The sequence below is a fragment of the Diadema setosum genome, chromosome 6 (genome assembly GCF_964275005.1).
Source record: "Diadema setosum chromosome 6, eeDiaSeto1, whole genome shotgun sequence".
Classification (NCBI taxonomy): Eukaryota; Metazoa; Echinodermata; class Echinoidea; order Diadematoida; family Diadematidae; genus Diadema; species Diadema setosum.
Window position 1 is genome coordinate 24,685,651 of NC_092690.1, and position 21,521 is coordinate 24,707,171.

The 21,521-nt window shown below is 36.1% G+C and overlaps 1 pseudogene; it reads left to right on the plus strand.

Annotated features, from left to right (window-relative positions):
- The first annotated feature begins 12,567 nt into the window (after window positions 1-12,567).
- Window positions 12,568-18,181, plus strand: LOC140230247 (uncharacterized; annotated as a pseudogene).
- The last annotated feature ends 3,340 nt before the right edge of the window (window positions 18,182-21,521 follow it).

Below are 21,521 nucleotides of genomic sequence, written 5' to 3' on the forward strand. Positions count from 1 at the left end.
TAAAGCCTGGTTGAAACAATCCCATTGTTTGATTGAGTTGAAAAAAAAAAGATAATGCGATGAGAAATGTAGAGAGTATGTAACATCATATGACATGCACATTTAAGAAGAACTGCTAAAAAACGCCAAAGCATGTTTTGAAAGTTGACAGAAAACTAAGTGTAGGAAAAGAATGGTCCTGTTAAAAACAGGTCTTCTAATGCATGAATCACTCAAAAAACACAATACATGCAATACATAACTATTCATCATCATTATAAGCAGTAATTATTTTATAGTACCAAAAAAAGATACAAATTCAGGCTAATGTAACAATGTTCAACTTGCGGGCACTATAGGTATTACTAGGTATATCTTTGGCCTACATCAAACGAGAAAAAAAAAATTGATGAGAGTGAAAGTGTACTACTGAATATAATATTTACTATTTACACGTTTAAACAATAACAAAAGCATACCGACTGAAATCTTCGGAAAAAATGAATTGCGCTTGCCTTTGGTCCGTTTGGTGGTTATTACGCGGATGATGACAATGAGAACGATGATTATGAAACCTACTCCTGTCAAGACTGACGCAAACAGGGGAACCCGGCTATTGAGTACTACAGGACCTATATCATCGGCCTCTCCTCCTATCAAACAAGAAAGAATGAGGGTGACTGATACAAAAATCGCCTGGATCAACAAAAACTTAATGTTGCAGGAAAAGAGCCTAGAAAGAGGAGAATTGCACGAGGAGAGACTATATTGGAAGTGGAGAAAAGTAAACAGAGGGAGTCGTAACGAAGAAAAATGTACAAATCAGATTATTAAAGAAATATGAAATCGATGGAAGGAGAGAGATGCATATGACAATGTATTTACTAATATTCTGATAAAGATACTTATAGCGGCATGCTTTATGCTTGATACAGGGAGGTATCTCTCCCACTTTCCTGTTTGATATCAATCAAAACCTGTAATTAGTTATACATTTTGAATTGTGTAAACCAAATGTATAATTATAAAGCATAAAGAAATATGCTCACTACAATTATTCGTAAATCTATGATGACGTATTATTCTATATATCAAAGAATATGAAAGGATATAGGGTGATTTGAATTGAGCTTGGAAAATGATAAATACAATCGTAAACATGGTATGAAGATAATGTCAGCATAAGTGACGAAGAATGAGATCAAAATCCCTCTTATATTGCAAATGAATTTTGTATGTTGATGTTGTGTGTGTGCATGTGTGTGTCCATTCAAGGTGATTAAGCTTTAGAAGAAAGTTTGTGATGATTCACATTTTTCTGAACTTTTGTAAGGTTCATTGGTCATAACAATATTTTTCAATGGTACAAGGTGAAGTTATCAATACAATTAAACCATTTAAACATAAAACTTCAACTAAACATTACGGATTTAGTACACAGTTATTCAGTCTTCATCGTATGGAATCTGTCCGAATTTGCTAAAGATTGCACAGGCATTAGAAATTCTTATATATGAATTAAAATTGAATAAAAGGCCGGTATCACCCGTGGCCTTGTCTTATTATTACCGTATATGTCAAAGATTTTAGAAAAGATCGCATATTAAGGAATTTCATCGTTGACAGCTAATAACACCCATATCTAATCCCGGGTTGATTTTATAGATACTGTTCAAATGATCTTGCCATTGTGTGGTTATCAGATAAAGTCTACAAACAACTTTCTTTAAAAAGTATATTAGTGCCATATTTATGGTTTAAGCAAGGCGTTTGATATCATTGTCCATAGATTTGTAACTACTAGTACCCAAAATTTTGTATGTTTTAAAAGTCAGGAGTCGTCCATGGAAAATATCAAGCGAGGAGTCCCCTACTGCTCAATACTCAGTCATCTACTGTTTTGGATACACAAATGATATGAAACAAAGTTGTTCGTCGATTTTTTTTTTTTTTTTTATTGTTTGGGGTTGACTGTTTCAGCTTCCCAAAAGAACCATAATAGCCTTATCCAGATATTCAATTCAGCATTGCAGAAATGTAATGAACTTTTTGCTGCATATTTGTAAAACATCTTTAAGGCATTTTCAAATTACACGCTGCGATATGAATCTGCAAATTGATTATGGTATAAAGCTTAATGTTTTATCAATAGATTTTTTTAAAAAAAATCACACTATCTTTTTAGGAGTAATGAATTACCGTATAGCCAATATTTTTCACAATTAGGTAAAAGAAAAGGTATTTGTACAAAAACTATCCGTCCAAAACTGCTGATTCTATATTTTACCAATTAAATATTCTGAAATAAGATGTCAATGCCTTTCAAAAAACAAGACTAATGTTTGAGAATGATTATGAAAAGTGTAATACCTGAAGCTTTTAATAATAATTGTGTTCTAAACAATAATTAAAACATTAATGCGTATCCAACCCGTAGGTGCAATAGCACTCGTTTTAATAACCCAAGAATCCTTAAGACACTGTGGATCTGGAATACTTTTCCAAATAATCTGAAGCAATTTAAATCCTTCTTAAAACCTTTTGAAAATTTTTGAATTGAAATGACGATAAATGAAAGATTATGTCAGATGTATGATATTTATATTTGTATTTATGTTTATAAAAAGTTGCATTTTAAAGTATAGTATTGATGATAACAGAAATATATAATTATGCTAATTTATTGTTTTGATTTGTGTTAATTGATTATTTTTTCAAAAAAATTATTTTTCCAAAGAAAATCATAATTCAACTTATTTGTACATTGTATTCTTAGAATAAAAGTTACAGTAAAAATCGAAACTTGAAAATACAAAAAACACAACCTTTGATGATAGTGACAATTTGCAATAACCATGTCTTTTGAGATTTCAACTACAAAAACGTTGGTCCTTTAAAGTGGTGTTAAAGTATTGGTTAAGATGAGGATTTAGGTTTGAACTTTTTTGGAGATACTAAGAAACCACTGTTGAAACATTTCAGAGCATACAACTCTAGGAGGAATTCAAAGTTTATTTGATGAGAATCGGTTTTGAAATGATTGAGATAAGATTCCGAAAATAAAATAAAACAAAGCGATACTAATAATCCCTTTGTTTTGGATATCTCCGCCCTTTCAGAGCCAATTTACATCAAATCATCTTTGATTATTTCGAGCTATATTGCGTCAAAATTGCGTAAATTTTTTTATGCAGGTTCAAAATTGGAAATAGTCGACCTATCAGGGTGATGAATCGACAGCACTAAGCAGGGCCTGGAGAGGGATATACAAATCTGTTCAGTTCAAGGGGAAACGGGTGGGGGAGTTGTTCATGATGGGTTTCTATCTCTACCTAAAATAATTCTGGATACTACCAAGGGACTCCCGCGATCGACATTAAACTTCTCAGAAAAGGCGTATTTACTGTGACTTATACTTAGCTTACTTGCTCCATATACGTGAAAGGAGCGTTCGTCAGTTCCTTCACTGTTCTGAGCGACGCAGGTGAACGTTCCATAGTCCCTCTCCGGGATGACGGAGACTATGTATAGAGAGTTGATTACTGATTCTCCGTGAGACAGCACGGACGAGCATTCCCATGCAGCATTGTCGGCCTCAGCGCCGGCGTGATACCAGACGACAACTGCTTCCGGGTTAGAATTGACGTGACACCGTAGGGTTAACTCGGTGCCTTCGTCGGCCGTGACACTGCCATTGTAAGCCCAGATCTCGGGCGGATCTTAAGTACAAAATAGTTACAGAAATATTGGAGGGCTTGAAAATATTCATAGGACACAAAGAATAATCATCAATGATATAAAAGGCTTAGTGAGAGGTGAAATGGAAGTTGTACTTATATTCCTGTGATCTGATAGAGTTTTGTATTGGTATAATACACTCAGCAAAAAAAAATAAAAAGGATTTTTTTTTTTTAATTCATATTTCTCATGGTATATTTGGCTAAACATTATGCTTTTTAGACCATGTTAAAGGGAATTCAATTTTCTATCAACCTGGTAGGTCAAACAGGGAGAAAATTTACCCATGATTTAACACATTAATTTTTCACTTTCAAGGCACAAAAGTAGAAATTGCAAAAAATTGACAAGATGTCATATATGCGCACATGCTCTTAACAATCAAAACAAGAGACAATCTTAACACATAATAAAAAACAAAATAATTCGCAAAAATCAACCTTGATGTCTACAATGGCTTTGTAGGCCAGAAAGATAAAGAAAGACAAAAAATAATCCAGGAATTCAAATGACATTAGAGAATAAGCAAATTAATAATAATGGTAGAATTTGACAATTTTAGTTCAAGTAAAGGAAACTGAAAATGATATTCGTTTTCGGAATTCAGAGATTTTCAAAGTAAACGAATGGATTTTTGTTTTAAGTTTGTGCCTTGGAGGACAGAAACAAATGCGATTACTCATGCGTAAAACTTCCCTTTGTATCAGTCTACTATGTTGATAGCCAATTAAATAAACTTGAATATGGTATATGCCAAAATATTTATTTTTTTTTAATCAAAAACCTTCTATAAAAGTATTCTCTGAATTTCTTTATTATCTTTTTTTTTGCTGAATGTATATTCATGTGAATTCATTTCATTTGTGAGCGACAGGGCTGTTTATAGTTACACATTGACATTCACTTCTAGCTGTAACTCTTCAGGTACGGAATTCCACTAAATAGACAAGACAGGACTAGACAATACAAGACAAGACAACGAGACAAGAGAACAAAAAATACATTTGTAACAGTACTGTCAAGGCAATAACTGTGTAATTGTCCGTATAAGAACGTTGTGTGTGTGGGGGGGGGGGGGGGCGAATTCTAACTTACAGACAATGTTCAGTGTACATGGAGCGGAGCACGATGAATTACAGGAGGGGATTTTCTTTGCGCAGCAGATCATCTGCGACTCATGATCCTTTCTTCCGAAGGTCAAATTCATTGCAGATCCACTGGAAGTGAGCACCGAGAAACGGTCCGATGAGCTCTGAGTTACCTGAGCTATATTAGCGTCTTGGTGCAGATATTCGGTGACGCTAAAGGGTCGAGTCCAGTTGGTGGCGCATTTCAATGTCGTTGGATCACCGGCACGAATCGCCCGACAGGGTGACAAACTGACGGATGCTGCGCAAACTGTGAGGAATCCATAAAACAGGACACAATAACAGGGATTCTTATAAGATGAGAATTATGTGAACAATAGCGGAGAAAAAAACTAGGGGCGAAGAAGCGAAGAAAGACAAAAAAAAAATATCTTACAATCTAAAGGTGATATAGAACCATGTGCTTAGTTGGGACGATGTAGTAAACGAAGGCAGGAAAGATATTTGATTTGAAAGATAAAAAAAAAACGAAACAAAAGTAATTTATGATTTTGTGAGCGAGAAGAAAGAAGGTTTAGGGAACAAACAGCCATAGAAAAATGGATATTCAATAAATGCATTTCGAAAGTAAATAACGAATGAGTAGTAGATTGCAAAAGAAAAAAAAGTTTGTAGTTAATTTCACTTCATTTCCGACGAAGTATACAATGTGACATCTCCATATAAACAAAATAAAGTAAAATGTGACTTTTCCCAACTACTTGGGACGAAGAAGAACGTTCTCTTATTGTATATTGTTGCACAATTAAAAAAAGTGGATCTCAGCATGACAACATAATGCAGCCTAAGTAAATGATGATGTCATTTCCTCGTCTGATTTGCGTTATGTGATTGCAACTAGCCTTTCCGTTCAGATTGAAACGTTGCAAGACCAAAATTCCTCGTTTCGTATCCGATTTTAATGAAACTTCTACCAGTCAATTTATTTGAGTTGGCTTTTCCTTAACGTTTAGTAGCCTAAAATGTGTCCAAACAGTATGTCCAATTTGATATTTCTGGATGGGGGGGGGGGGGGGAGTCGAAAAGAGATGGTCTAACGATCGAAGCCACCGGTCGCTCACCCTCCACGTGAAGTCGAACTAAGCCAGTATATATCCCGTCAGTCGTTCTAACCGTGCAGGTATATGTTCCAGCATCAGCCAAAGTCAGCGAGGCTATAGTCAGGTTGACATCCAATACTGCGCCATCATGGGTGTTGGCGAGGGTGTACCTTGATGTCGTGACATGTTCATGGCAAGAACTCCGCTGGCAATTATTATACGTTGCCAAAGGCAAGCTTCTGTCGGAGCGACCCCATCGTAGTTGATGCAGTCTCTCCCCAGTGGACGGGTCGAGATGATAAGAGCAGGTGAGCACCCCAGTCCCAGTTTCGACAGCTACATTGCTGGTGCTCGTCGTAAGTATTTGTTCCGACGCTCGGAAAAGTGTGACTGTGTTTAAATATACAAATTTAACATGCACGACAGGTATTATTCTGAACTTGAGTCATGAAATACAATTTGAAAGCGTACCCGCAATAGAGTGACCAGTTCCACGCCCCATTATAATGTATTTATTGTTACGGAATATTGTGACAAATAGTCAAAGTCAACAGATAAACCCAACAAATTATTACAATACTGTTGGCATGTCGCCGGCGACATTATCAAAGCCCGAGGGACACACTGCAAGTTTTTGCCTGTAAGAATGTCGAAAATGGTAATAATTGTGATCTTATTCACCGGGGTAGTTTCTCAAATGCTCAGCACTCCCGTTCCAACTGGTCCAGCCAATGAGTGCTCAGTTTGCAGGATAGGCAGATAGGCCAAACTATAACCCCCCCCCCCCTCTTAATGTCGTCATCATTATCATTTCATTTTAAACAATGCGTTTTCAGTTTCATCGGATACATTCTGGAACGTGCAAACGTCCGTTTCAATATTATCTTTTGTCGATCAGCGTGAAGTGATATAAACTTTAACATGGCATGACAGATTACTCAGTTCACCGATACTTCTACCGTTTTCTTCATAGTTATAATTACAGTCAGTCTTGCAAAGTTAGCTTTAAACATGATTGTTAGGGGAAAGGTAAAGTGAGTACTTTCCCTTCCTTTTTTTTTCTTCTGTCATAAGTCTCATTTCATTTCAGTCTTTCAGCAATGGGTTATGGCAAAATCCTCTGAACAGGGAACCACATAACCAGCAGGCTGTTAAAACCGGTTGGGAATATTGCTCTAAACTACCACTGACGTCTGCTATGACTGACATCTCAAGTTTTTCCGAATACAGCCTTTGCATAAAGAAATCAATATTGCTGATGGGTTTTGCAGCAATCCCTTCTGCAGCGCTTCTTCTTATTTGTCCGTCTCGAGAAATAGTAAAATTCCATTTATCAAGCTAGATGAATGAGAATAAATTTGCATGCACGTAATAGTGGTTAGAAACGCTTTCATATATATACATGGTAAGCACTTACAACCTTGAAGTTAATCTTCGCGAGTCAGCAATTCCGAAAAGTCTGAATAAGAAAAACAATCCAGCAAGTTGATTGGACAATGATCTGAATGAATGAAAATCAGCAACAAAAACATGGAACTATAGATGTTGTATTACAATTCCCTCCCATCTATTTCTCTTTAAACCTTATTTTATCTCTCTTTGTCGGTTCACAGTGCTGTGCAAAGAAACTTCAAGAAGTGCATACCATAACAGCGTCAAATCAATAGTGATAATAATCCATTTTTTTTTATTAATTTGATTCATTCAGATTTATTTATCCATTATAGAGTATACAGGCCTGTCACATTTTTTTCTTGCATTACTTACCTTGAAAGTACAAGAAATACAGAAAATGTACGCAAGAGAAGCAACACTTATACATTTCGTCTTGTTAATGGAGATGTGAATGTATTCCACCTGGTCAGCTAGAGGAAGCCATCGATGACTGAGACTAAAATGAATTTTGAACTAAACTGAACTAACTCTGAAACTTTCTTTCATATGTCGAACTTCCTCCTTTTACTGTTTAATGGCGCTATCTATTAAAATAAAGTGGCATTTATCTTTTTGAGTGCCTGTTTGTTAGGAAGTGGGAGCACTTGATAAAGAGCTGTGATGTTACTGAAAGGGTTTTGGTTTTGCAAGGCGATTGTTACCCGTAAATTCATGCAGAGCCATGGGACTTTAACAATTAAATGGATTGTAGAGATTTGGCTGAGACCTAATTTCAGGTTTCTAACATTTTTTGGTGAGATAATGAGAAACCTCTCATGAAATATGAAAGAGCGTGTAATTGCATGAGGAATTCAACGTTTATTTGATGAAAATTGGATTTGAAATGGCTGAGATATCCAAAAAAGAGCGATTCTGATAGAGTGAGGGACCCATCTTTTATTACAATCGCTTTGTTTTACTTTGTTTTTGGATGTTTCAGTCATTCCAAACCCGATTTTCATCAAACAAACTTTGAATTCCTCTTAACGTGGTGTGCTTTGTACTATTTCATCAGTGTTTTCTTGGTATCTCGCAAAAAAGTTAAAAGCCCAATTCTCATCTCCACCAATACTGTACCATCCCTTTAAAGTCGACCAGTCTTGGTAACGTGAGAAAGAAAAAAATGGTTTTATGACAGATTGATCCCAACAAGCGGCCCTTGAAGATAACAAGGAAAATGCATTAGTTCTGTCTTCCTTATGACATGATACATAATTATGGTATATGTTTGAAATTCATAGTCGAAGGACTTTTTGAGTTAAACTCTGCACAAGATTTGAGGAGAAAGAAATAAAGAGGAAGAGGAAGATTAAAGACAGAAGATTGAATAACTCATGCAGATATAGAAGGTGGTCCGAGAGGATACTCGGATCAACTTATCAAGGAATCTTTAGATAAGTTTGATGCTGCTGTCTAGAAACCGACTTCGAAGGGTCTATATTCAGAACTTTGGTAGTGAAATATTCAACTATGTTGCACATTCCTTAGTTATAATTATATCCCTTCTAGTGCCGGCTCTTATGTCAGATATTTCGCTCTGGCTTGATTTTCGTGCCAAAATGGAATTTATTGGCTAACTTGTCAATTTCGGGGTGCTGATTCCAAAGATTTAGAGTACAATTATTTTTTTTTCGAGCACATCTTCAGCCGCCATTTTGAATTTCGCCTATTATCATTATCACTTTTTTGATATCTCAGCCATTTGAAAACCAATTTTCATCAAATAAACATTGAATCCTTCTTAAAATTACATGATCTTTCATATTTCATAAGAGGTTTCTCATTATCTCACTTAGGAATATTAAAAACATGAATCCCCACCTCAACCAGTACTGTACAGTCCTTTTAAATCGTTACTTTTGCTGACCTTATCAGGTTTGGGGAACAATCTCTAATTCTAATATGGCTGCTTCATAATTTTCAGTAGGTTTTGTCCTATATCTAGCATCTAGTAATTACGTGTCAATACCCATGTTTGCGATGCCACAGAATCCATTCAAATCATCACTTTTGTATTACCTCCTCAGTTTTGGCAGCCATCTTTAATTTTGTTATGGCAGCCATTAAAGTAGGCAATCTTTTCCTCTAAGTCGGCTTGTGAGCTAGACAGATAATTAAACATTATGGATATACTCTTATTTCTAATGTCAGAGAATTAATTCTTTTGATTCTGTAGCCATTTCATTCAATGGCCGCCACTCCGAGAAGCGCTTACGCTATCTCAAGATAAAGTTGATAGTGAAAACATAAAAATCATTGTGACACGTATATGTTTTGGTATCAATGTTTTTCATAGAACCCTAACTTCTCTAGCCTAAGCCATCTCCTTTATGAATTATTCAAAATGGCCATCATTAAGTTGATTCATCTATGTGCTGAACTCCTGAGGGCGCATTAACTCAAAGAGATGATAATCCACTGCTTATACTTAAAACTATGCTATTCAGATGATGCTTTTAAGAGCTGCATTCCAACTGGCGTATGTGACTAAAAATGTTAGCACCCCGCATATGAGCATAGTTCAAAATGTTAACTCATCAGCGTGAGAGCAACGTGGTAGTGTAACATAACTCTTTGAAATGAAATGCAAATATTGATAATTAGATGAACACACATGGATTTTTTGTTGTCTGATCACAATGAGGCATGATGGCGGGCAAAAAAATAGGAATGTGATATGACAATGATATCACTTGGTGGGAACGAGATAAAGATGACCACATTTAGAATGTTTATATGCAGTGCTCCTGTAATGCGGCAGGATGATGAGGAAGAGAAAAGAAGGTGAAATAGTCACGTGTTGTCTGCTTTAACTGGCCATTTGGAGACTGTATGGGATGACAACGTACAAACGTTGTTCATTTAAATGTTAAAGTACTTAGTGCCTTGTTATATTATAGAGCCCATCAAACAGTAAATGTTCTTTATTCATCACCATACATGACTGCGTAACATAATGTTCCTATCACGAAGTATGGTATGAAATGCATTGAGAATCAAAGCAAGTTGTATGTTTGGAGCAGGGTCTGAAGTTGATAATCCTTTGAATCGGAGATGAATCTCTGCAATGATACAAGTAGCTGGCTTTCCCTGATGGTGGCCTCATCAGTCTCTTGACTCCTTCTGTAACTTAGTTAAGATAACCTAGATATGAGGAAGTGCTGTTTTCTGTTATTGTTTCACCTGAATGGGAAATAATTCAAATAGATGCTTTTGGAAGAGGCTGTTTATTTTGGAGCCACACACACACACACACACACAAAAAAATGTGTACCTGGTAATCTTAACTCTGATTGCACACATTTGCACAAAACATGGTAGTTACTCTAATAAGCATGAATAAAATGTGTCTATCAACATCAACTTCAGACATGGCCTGCGAAACTAACAGCTTTTTTTTTTTTTATCAGGAGAAATATATCATTCCTGGAAACATACTGTAATTAAACACAAGATTTGATGAAGGGATGCAGATATGATGCATGTTATCATAACTACTTTGTAAGTCTTCACGAACAAAACGTGGCAATTATTGTGTCTCAAGTGAAATAGAAGATGGATTTTAAAGAAAAAGCAAAATGCATCACATGCTTCAAGGTTGTAAGGACAATACGGCTGACATCCAAATCATCACTATAAAATCTGGAAAATACCTCAAATATTATGCAAACAGGGTTGAATTATACGGGAAAACAAACTTCACACCCTCTGTGACAGGATAACAAGTCTTTCAGGGGTTGCAAGATTTAAAGACAGTAAATTGTTGTTATAAGAATTTTGTAGATAATGAGAAACTGCTGAGGTTTGAAAAGATTTAGGAAAGCATCATTATCATATTATACACTATTTGTACTACCAATAAGGGCTGCCCTTTAAGATCAGATTCATCATCTTGGAGCACATGGAATGTGAGTGGGCTTCGGCTGAGATGAAGTGTTGGATATTCACAGGTTAAAAGTTGTGAGTTTCACTGATTAAACCTCATCTAGTCGAAAGTGAGACAATAGGCTAATAGGTGAGACGATGGGTGGAAGATTTATGCTATCCGAATTAAAACCCATGACGACAAGGTTCGAAAAGCATTAGCAACTGTACATGAGCCATCTGGCCGTGCTGTATTTGATTGTGATGTATCACAGAAACTGTTTGACAGACCATAACGTAATTTGAATACTGCTTCAAAACCATGAGTCCATGCACGTAAGATCCCGCCTTCTACAAGCATAGTTTAGTACAGATATGCTATGCGATCTGGCAGACTCAATAAATAGGCTACCTTAAAGGGATCGTATAGTTTTGGTTGAGACCTAACTTCAGGTTTCTAACATTTTGGGGGGATATAATGAAAAACTGTTATCAAATATGAAAGAGCATGTAATTCCAAGAGGGATTCAACGTTTATTTGATGCAAATTGGTTCTGAAATGGCTGAGATGTCCAAAACAGAGTAATCCTAATAAAGGGTGTGACCCACACTTTATTAGGATCGCTTTGTTTTATTCATTTTTTTTTTTTTTTTGATGTCTCAGCCATTCCAAAACCGATTTTCATCTAGTAAACTTTGATTGCCTCTTTGAATGGTATGCTCTGTATCATTTCATAACGGGTTGTTTTTGTTTTGTTTTTTGTATCTCACCAAAAAAAAAATAAATAAAAAAGATAAAAGCGCAATCCTCATCTCCACCAATACTAGAGCATCCCTTTAATGTGATCTGATAAGGGTATGTTATTAAGTCGATAAATGTACTGTACATCACGTGAGTAATTGTCATTACTCCCGTCCGTAATATCATGCTAACTCTTCTTGTATTATAAATATCTCCGGGTTACTTTCGTTGTACGCACTGAGCAAAACATTACGTGCTAAGGAGCACTAATCACAATAAAGCTATAGGCATATAGGCCTACTATAGTGAAATCAGAACGGCATAAATGGAGAAATCATATGTAAGGTCTGAACAGTGTCCCCTCGTCCGATTTCTCTTCGCTATTTGTTTAATGCCTGCTACTTCATCACGATGTGACAGCTATTGACTAGTAGGTCCAAAGTCTATGTAATGCGATCAGATAGAAAGTATAGTATAGCCTTCAGACACTGCCATGTTTTTTCGAATGTGTCTTCCTATCAGTTGCAGTGTCCTCATAACCAATGTGAGCATTTTTTAGATAAATCTTCTTCGAGTTATCACCAGATGTTGTTATCATTACGTTTCCCATAATAAGGTTGATATTATTGTTAATATACAGCTCGAAGTATGTTGTACTGCTGTACGGTATTCACTTGCAGTATACGCTCAACCACAGCTGACACGTTGACTGCTCGCTCACCATTTTGTTCTTCGTGAAGTCTGCTCATGAAATGAGTATGAGTCTCAAGCATGTAACACTGTCGTTCCTTTTGGGAGCAGCGTCTGGTAAGTATGTGCCTGAAAACATATTCGCGTTTGGTAACAACCTTGCATTATTCAATGTGCCGACAGAAGAACTGTACGACTCTTATACTCCATTTTGTTTCCATCTCACACCACACAGTTGTGGGTTCTCTTTTTTCTATCATTCCAAGGTCATTGCGAAGCGCCTTTCATGGATTATCATGTTCATTACTCGTGCTTACCTATCAATATAAGGCACCGAGATGTTGCATGTTAGTCCTACCAACTGTCATTTCATTCCCCATTCATCCCATGTAGACCTACAGTTCAATGGTATAAAAGTATAATAGTGCTTTTACACAGTAATGTGTTAGAAGATTTCCCTTTTGCAATTCCTTCCGATATGTGTATACTGTAACGCAAATATAGTTCCCTTTATGTATGCATACGATGTACATTGGATTGTATATAGGCCTATATATATATATATAAATATATATATATACTTTTAAAAATGCTTATTTATTAATCTACACTCAGCAAAGAAAAAGAAAGTAAACTCTTTTTCCAGTTAATATTTTTCATAGAAGATTTTGATAACAATCAATGTGTGATATACCATATCAAAGATTGTTTAATTGGCTATCAACGTGGTAGGTTTATACAAAGGGAAATTTTACACATGAGTGAACACATTCGCTTTTGTCGTCCAAGGCAGAAAACTAAAAATTGCAGAATTGGACATATTGGAATTCACTTGCAAATGCCCTCCAAGATAGCAATGATAACAAAAGACCAATTTCATGCGATGAGAGACGTGAGGGAAACAGCAGAAATAAGTTTTAGTTCCCTTATTTCCCTTTATATTCAAAACAAAAACAAAGTGGGGAAACTGAAGGCGGAACATAAGCATTTTCCATCAATTCAAACTTTAAATGACATAGAGAGTAAGGGATTTAAGGATGCACGAGACAAATTCAAGAACCAAATATTATTCAAATTTTTCTTAATTTGGAATAACATTTCAAATAGATTACACTTTCTTTGTTACCATAATTTTTTTCTTATGTCTTTTGACTGCAAATTTGACAGAAGATTCTTAATTTTGCTCCATTATTTTTGCCTTTCCTTATCTTTGGAGGGTTACAGAGACATTATTGAGATCATACGTTGATTTTTGCAAATCAATTTGCATTTCTTTTGTGTTGAATTTGTCATTATTATTTGGAAGAGCATAGGGCTTGAATAACAACTTGTCCATTTTGCAATTTTTACCTTTGTGCCTTGGAAGAGAAAAACAAATGTGTTCACTCATGCGTAAAGTTAACATTTTCATTGACATACTAGGTTGATAGCTAATTCAATTACCTTTAACACGGTATATAAAACAACCTTTTTAGCCAGATATAAACTTGAAAAAGTGTTTTTCTTTTTTTGCTGAGTGTATTTTCATATCTTCATTCATGTGTATAGGGCCCCTACAGTGAATACTTGGATGAAATTTGTATTTTGAAAATAGTGACGAACATTTTACTTTTAATCTGCATAACAAATCGTGACAGCAAAACAGACAGTACATCAAGCCCAAGAGTCACGAGGGGTAAACTTGTTAGTTATTTGAGAGCAACCTCTTATTCGTTGTCAAAGGAAGAAGTTCATTCTTAAGGAAAAAATACAGGATTTAGGAAAGAGGATATCATAATTCAGTGGTGTCTATAAACTTTCAAAGTTTCAAGTTTCACAATCATTGTTTTCACTTCATGCGATGTGTTCTTAGCTCCCGTGAATTCACGACGTCTCTATCATGCAGTGCTAAAGCTCAAACATGTAGAGTTACCATAATTAATTGGGAATTTCACGGGCTGGTCAGAGATTAGTTCGGCAAGGAGGAGTATTGCACAATTACAGTCAAAATTTGATCAAAATGGGATAGAAATTAGCGAAGTTATGAAATTGTGAATTAGTGTTATACAGTTTCAACGGTTCTCGAACAGTTGAAATGAATGCAAATAAGTGAGTTGGTTGAAAGTTGAAAGTTGAAAGTTCAAGTGTGTTTTCATTTCCATGAAATAAACAGGGAAATTACTGATATACAATATATCAGAAGATTATCAATAATAATTGCAAACATGTAGATAAACAAACAAAAATGTGGAAAATAAGTAACAAAAAAAGAGAGAAAACATAATTGTAATTCTTAATATATACGAAGAGTACAAAATAAGTAATGATGGGGATGAAAATAGAGGACTCTATTAAATAGCTTGTACGAGATGGGACCCTCAGAAAATACATAAGAAAACGAATAATGAATTAACGAAACTATAAATCGATGTAAAACAAAAGCAAGCGAACCAATGTCATGTCCTAAAAATTTGCTTATAACATCTCCTCACAATTGTCTATGCATGCACAGGCACTACCTTTTCACTTTCTTTTTATCTTTCATCCTCTAGTCTGTCTATTGTAATGTAGGTCTATCATAATCTCGTTTCTGCATTTTTTCCTTAATTCGACCACAAGTGGTTTTTGCTATGGAAGATGTCATCCTGAAAGCCGGCGCCATGGAGCATATCAGATGTGTGTCAGAGATACCATTGATTTCTCGGCCATTTGGTGGCACAAACTCAACCAAGACCTTCACCCAATCAACCCACCTGTAGCCCAGTATCCCGGGCGTCTTGATCAGATAGACGATAGATTCAAGATAGTTCAACCGGCCACCCTCCGCATAAGTCCTGTAATCACTGAGCATGAAGGTTGCTATAGGTGTATCATAACTACAAGTTCATCAGCCAGGATAGTGCGTGAATACAACATTTCTATTGATGGTTAGTCATGAACTTTCTGTTATTGCTTGGGAAAGAAATATCTGATAATTGCGTTATTTCATAAAAGTCACTTAGTTTTTCTAATATAGGACTATATCCTTCTTGTTCAGTTATCGCAAAGTCCATTGTCATTTAAACAAAAGCCTTGTAATGTAAACAAAGTTACAAGATGGTTTATCAAATCTTGCATATCAGAAAATCTTCTCAATGCTTGTTTGCCAACAATAGACTTCACAAGTTTTTGTAGCCATATTGTGCTACAAATTTCCATGGGGTGGTTGATAAAAATTTCTTAGCGTATTTAGTCTGATATTTGTGTGTTTGTTTAAAAAGGGCTTGTGTAGGTTATTTAGGGGCATAGTTTTCATCCCCGAATCTGCATTGGATGCTTTCTTTATTTTGTCATCTTTGTTAAACACATTGTTCTGTAGAGGCTGGTGCATTTCCAAGTGTCAATCTACTGGCTGGTACCAAGGATGTGGTCCCTTGCATCCGGAGAAGGCAATTAGATTTGCTCTCAGTCGAATGGTACAAGGCGGGAAAACGTAACGATTCGGGAGATCAACACACCAAACTTGTAGGCAAGTTCGATCCAGAAGAGGCCAGGGTTCCAATAGCTGGAGTCCAGGTTTTAACCAACACTTCTCTCAGCATTGATAACGTCATTCCCAACCATGCCGGATCCTACAGATGCGTTGTAAAAAAGAACGGCTCCTCCTACCAAACAGAATTAAAAGTGAATGTACTCGTTGATGGTGAGTTAAACTTCAACGTCATTTTTTTCACTCTTCTCACTGCAGTTATACGTCGGCACTTTGAGGATAAACAGCTCTAAATCCAAATGGTTGTTTGCACCCGACACCATTACACATATACTTCGCTTCGAAGGCTAGAATACTTTCAAACATTCAATCTTCATTTTCCTTCCAAAAGCTATCCTGTGAATTAGGTGGGTAAAACCGCGCGGAGTGTTAGGTTATGTCAAGTAACTCCGAAACTCTCCAGGACAGACATTATTTTGCTTGGTTTAGTTGAAATATCTTTCTTTGTCATATTAATCTTGCTCATTTTATTACATGTCTGATTGAATAATGCATAAACCAAGCTCGGGTATGCGTGTCTGATAAAAAATCCAATTCAAAAACTGTCTTTTCCAGACAATATATCAATATGTTTTAACATAGGGTATGCACTGTTCTGGAACCTTACTGGGACTTAATGGTCTCTGATATCAGATCGTTGTTTCGGGGTATCTTACAGATATATTATAGTGCTTAAATTTCATGATCTAAGACATTACACACCATATTAATGTGGGGCTGCGTATGTGAGTGCATTTATCTGCATAGTATCATATTTTCTACAAACTAAAGTACTTACTTATGTGACCCTTTCTTCGACATTTCATATCTACATGTATCTACATTGATGTTTCTTCCCCTGCAGAAGCCGCCATCTGGGCGAAACACATTACCTTGACCTTGGGCTTCCTCTCTGTTATCATTCCCCTCACATGCGCCGGCTACAAGAGGGTATGTTCCATTATAGGAGAAATTTTCGTAATCCACTTGTTTAATGGAGGTAATACATACCCACTTCTTTCCCAATGTAAACCGAAGAGAGTGTCGTTAGACATATTTATATCTTGAGTTTGCACCCGTTGATAATGTACAAAGTTTTGTCATTCTGTTGATGAGACTCTGGACCGTATTGGTAAAGGTAGTCGGGAGGGGCTTGGGGCGGGGTCCTGCATTCGAATCGACGTTCAGTTTTAGGTGAAACAGTGATTTTTAGGGTTGTTTATTTTGTTGTTGTTCTTGCTGTTGTTGTCGTTGTTGTTTTTGTTGTTGTTTTCCGATATGAAGCCATGTTGTTCTAACCATACCATGCGTACGATAACCTCCTTAAAGTGTTGTCCTGTCTCTGATGCCTTTATCACAGAAAGTCTTGGATGATGGAAGGGGGACAACAACTAATATTCAAGGATGAGGATAAACTCGCAGTACCCAGGAGCCACACCCTTCGGTCTGCCTCCGTTCATCATCCACGCTGCATCTGCACCGAACCCACTATTTCTGTAGATAGGTGTTCAGTTTGAGGCTCGTTCTGTGGCTTGTAAAACTCACTGAGATGACTGGACTATCACTTGCGCAATAACGTCAGAAGAAATTTTCAATGTGATCTAATAAAGCGCCGGTCACGTAAGAAAAAAAAAATGTTCCATTGATATACTTGTAGTGAAATAGATGTTGGATGGTAACAAAATAAATGCAAATGGTCATTAAGAAAAGGCAAACAAAAAAGACGTTTCAATAATTCATCTGAAAATAATTCAATTTAATAGATAAGTCAGTTACCGGATGTGTATCGATAAGCAAGAGAAGTTCGAAAATGCTTTAACAAGTATGAATGTTTAATGGGAAGAGAAACTAATCGTAAAATGATTTCAAAATATAACGATTGAGAGAATGATAAAATATATTTAATCAATTGCAAAGTATGCTGCTGGTATCTAAAGATAAAAAAAAATATATATATAGATATTTTAAATAAAACGATAATTCTTAAAATGATGCTAAAGTGCCAGCAGGGTTCAATGTTTTGCATGAAAGGACAAATATTTCAAATTTGGCAACTATATTGACCATCGTGTGTATATGTCAGGTTTATTATACTCTCATGTATGGTATTTCTCATCTAAACAAAACTTGAATTTTCAAGCTGTAAAATTTGGGGTTACCTATGAAAAGAATACCGTCTTACTTATCAATTTCTAGCATGTAATTGCCCACCCACAGCCACCCCCCCCCCCAAAAAAAAAAGAAGAAGAAGAAAGAAACGGAATTGAGAGAGACATCCAGTACCTTAACATAGCTTGTTTCTACGAACATACGTGAGGTGTCATGATCACACGAACAGTCAATGATCTGTGCAAGCCACAAAACTTTGGTGTAGCCTCCCTATTCAAATTCGGCTATTTTTTTTTTATTTCAACCAAGATCTATAGTAACTGTTTTTCTGCTGTAGAAAGTTTGAAATAATTATCATTATTTACCGGGCCACCGTTAGTGTCGAGCCCTGGCTTAGTGTAGATTAAGGATAACGGTGAGTGTAGTCAAACCTACAGATGCCCATAGTACGCCTACACGTATTTGATTTTTTTTTTCTCAAACTGGATATCAAGGTGATGGCGAAAATTTACGACGAGTTTCGAGACTAATGAATTGGTTGAAATCTTAGAGGGATGGTACAGTATGGAACTTCACGTTTCAAACTATTTTTGTGTGAGATAATGAAAAGCCTCTCATGAAATATGAAAGACCGTGTAATTCTAAGAGGGATGCAAAGTTTATTAATTTTCAAGAAAATTGGTTTTGAAATAGATGATCAGTTATCAGTTTTGTCATTCATTTATGTTTCAATCTACTTCGCTTTTCTGAAAGGAGCATTGTTAGCATTCTATTTTCGATTCAAATTTGAAGGTACACGGGTAATGCGAATGACTCCAGTTGAAATGAATATCTGCTGGGTCGAAGGTAGCATTGACACGAAAGTCATAATCGTACTCATTATTTGAATTGTGCATACTCATGCAGACATAAGAGGTGAATGTAATTTAACTTTATGATTCGAATGTGGTGATTGCACAGCCAGCCTAAGTCTTATGTTTTATTTTACTAGAGAACACGATTTTTTTTCAGGTGAGCCTCTGTTGTCGCACACAATGCTCTTTACTGTATGTTCATTAAAACATGCTAAAGTTCATGTTTAAAATATAGGTTTTCCCGGCCAATTTCGCACTTTTGTCAGTCCAATTCTAATTGCTGCATTCAATTTAGCAAAAGTTAGCGTAGATGACATGTTCGGTAGTTCAATTTTATGATCTCTTCATTCAAATTCATTTTGGAGCATTCAAATTACCTGTAGCCTCATTCTAATTAACACCTTTTCAATTGAAATTCGTAAACAAGCACCATTTAGTTACACGTTCATTCAATTTAGAATGATATAGTCATGTGATCACGGACATGCTGCGCTCGTTCATTCAAATTCATTTTTGGGCATCGAATTTAACATCTTTTGCAGTCAATTTAACCCTAACTAGGCCGGGGGGGGGGGGGCCTCCGAGGCCCCCCCCCCCCCTCGACGTTCCGCGCGATGTATCGCTAACGCGAAAAGCTATCGCCGCGACGTTTCATGACTTTTTTCTTTTGAGTCTGCCGCATCTTTTGACCCCAAATTTGCGATGCCCGGGCGCGCGGTTCCGAAGTTGCGCAGAAATATGTATGTGCATGTCAGACCAAAAATTGCTCAAAAACGTGAATTCGTGTACAATTTCAATGCAAACTGTGCTTACAGCAAATTTCATAAAAGCATGATTATTATGGGGTTTTATTGATTTAACTCAATTATTGATGTATTATCTTGTTCGGAACAATGTCGTGGACAAGTTTCATCGAAAAAACAATGAAAAACATAAAGTCGAAAAAACAAAGAAATACATAAGAAATTCAAAAAACAATAAAATACTTAAGAAATTTTTCCTGATGGCACAATTTTTTCTCTTATATTTGCTCAGGACATTAAAAAGAATATTTACACAAAAAATGTGCCTGTTTTGAGCTTTATTTAATGATTTATACCAAATTGTCTGATTTCATGCATCATCATGCATAAATTAGCATAATTTAGCATAAATGATAATTTTTATTAAAATCTAACTTCATGGTACTTTAGATTACATCACAGGCAATGTGTGTGCCAATTTTCGTCGCGATCGCGCGGTCGACGGCCGAGATCTGGAGGGGGGGCCTGGGAGGCCCCCCCCCCCCCGGCTCTATGATCTACCTAAATAGCCCGGCCTAGTTAGGGTTAACACGCATGTTTATTGTTTGGTTCTTTCATTATTTTTGAAAACATAGTTATTGTTTTCCAAGCGTCATTACATTTCATATTTTCGTACTCATTTTACAGATTTTGGCAACAGTTTTTTTGTTTTTCAGTGTGCTTAGTGACTCTTCTCTTCGAGTCCGAAGATAGTGCAACATGTGGCCACAACTCATCTGGCCGTTGAGCGCTTCATTCCGAGTGTGTCGGCCAGTTCTAGGAAGTCAAGGTTATGATCATCGAATGTTCCTATCCATCTTTTTGTGTCTTCTTGAGAAATACGTCTGTATCTAACTTGTGCCGTCATGACTGTAAGAAGATGAAGTTAAACTATAATATTGGTTCATGTAGGCCTAAAATGTCATGTATGAAAGAAAAGGGGTGTTACAGAACAACAAACTCGAGTTATGTATGGTCAAAAATACGACACTTTAACTGCTTAACAGTGCGTGGATGAAACAATAAGTCACATAGAAATATGCGTTTAAATGTTATCACCTTTTTCAAAAAAGAAATAACATGACGTTAATTTGAATGAACATGTTAGGAATTTGACTGCCCATACGCGACATTGAATGACTGAAATACCCCTTTCGGCCAGTGCTGGCGAATTTGAATGACTGGGAGCAGGTGCCAATTGGAATGCCCGTTTTACGAATTCGAAAGGCACATGTGCAAATTTCATTGATCGAAATGCTAAATTGAACGAACAACTTGCAATTTTGAATGACAGAATGTGCATGCAGTGACGAGGATTTTCGCTAAATCGAATGAACCTTTTATCAAATGGACTGATTGACCGGGAAAACCTATAATTTTTCACAAAGATCACACTAAAAATTCCAATAAGGTTAATAAATCGACATTACCGGATTCACAATATTTTCATATTTTCAAGAAACAGTAATATCAATTACCAAGCATATGCCATTAGATCTCATATAAAGTTATGTTATATGACAGAACAACAACTCTTCTAAAAAAAAAAAAAAAAAAAAAAATGCTGCTTCTGAATCACCACCAGTCTACAATGATTACTGAGTTCGAATAGAATAAATGAAAACATGCTGAAAGAAAAAACGCGTGAAAATGT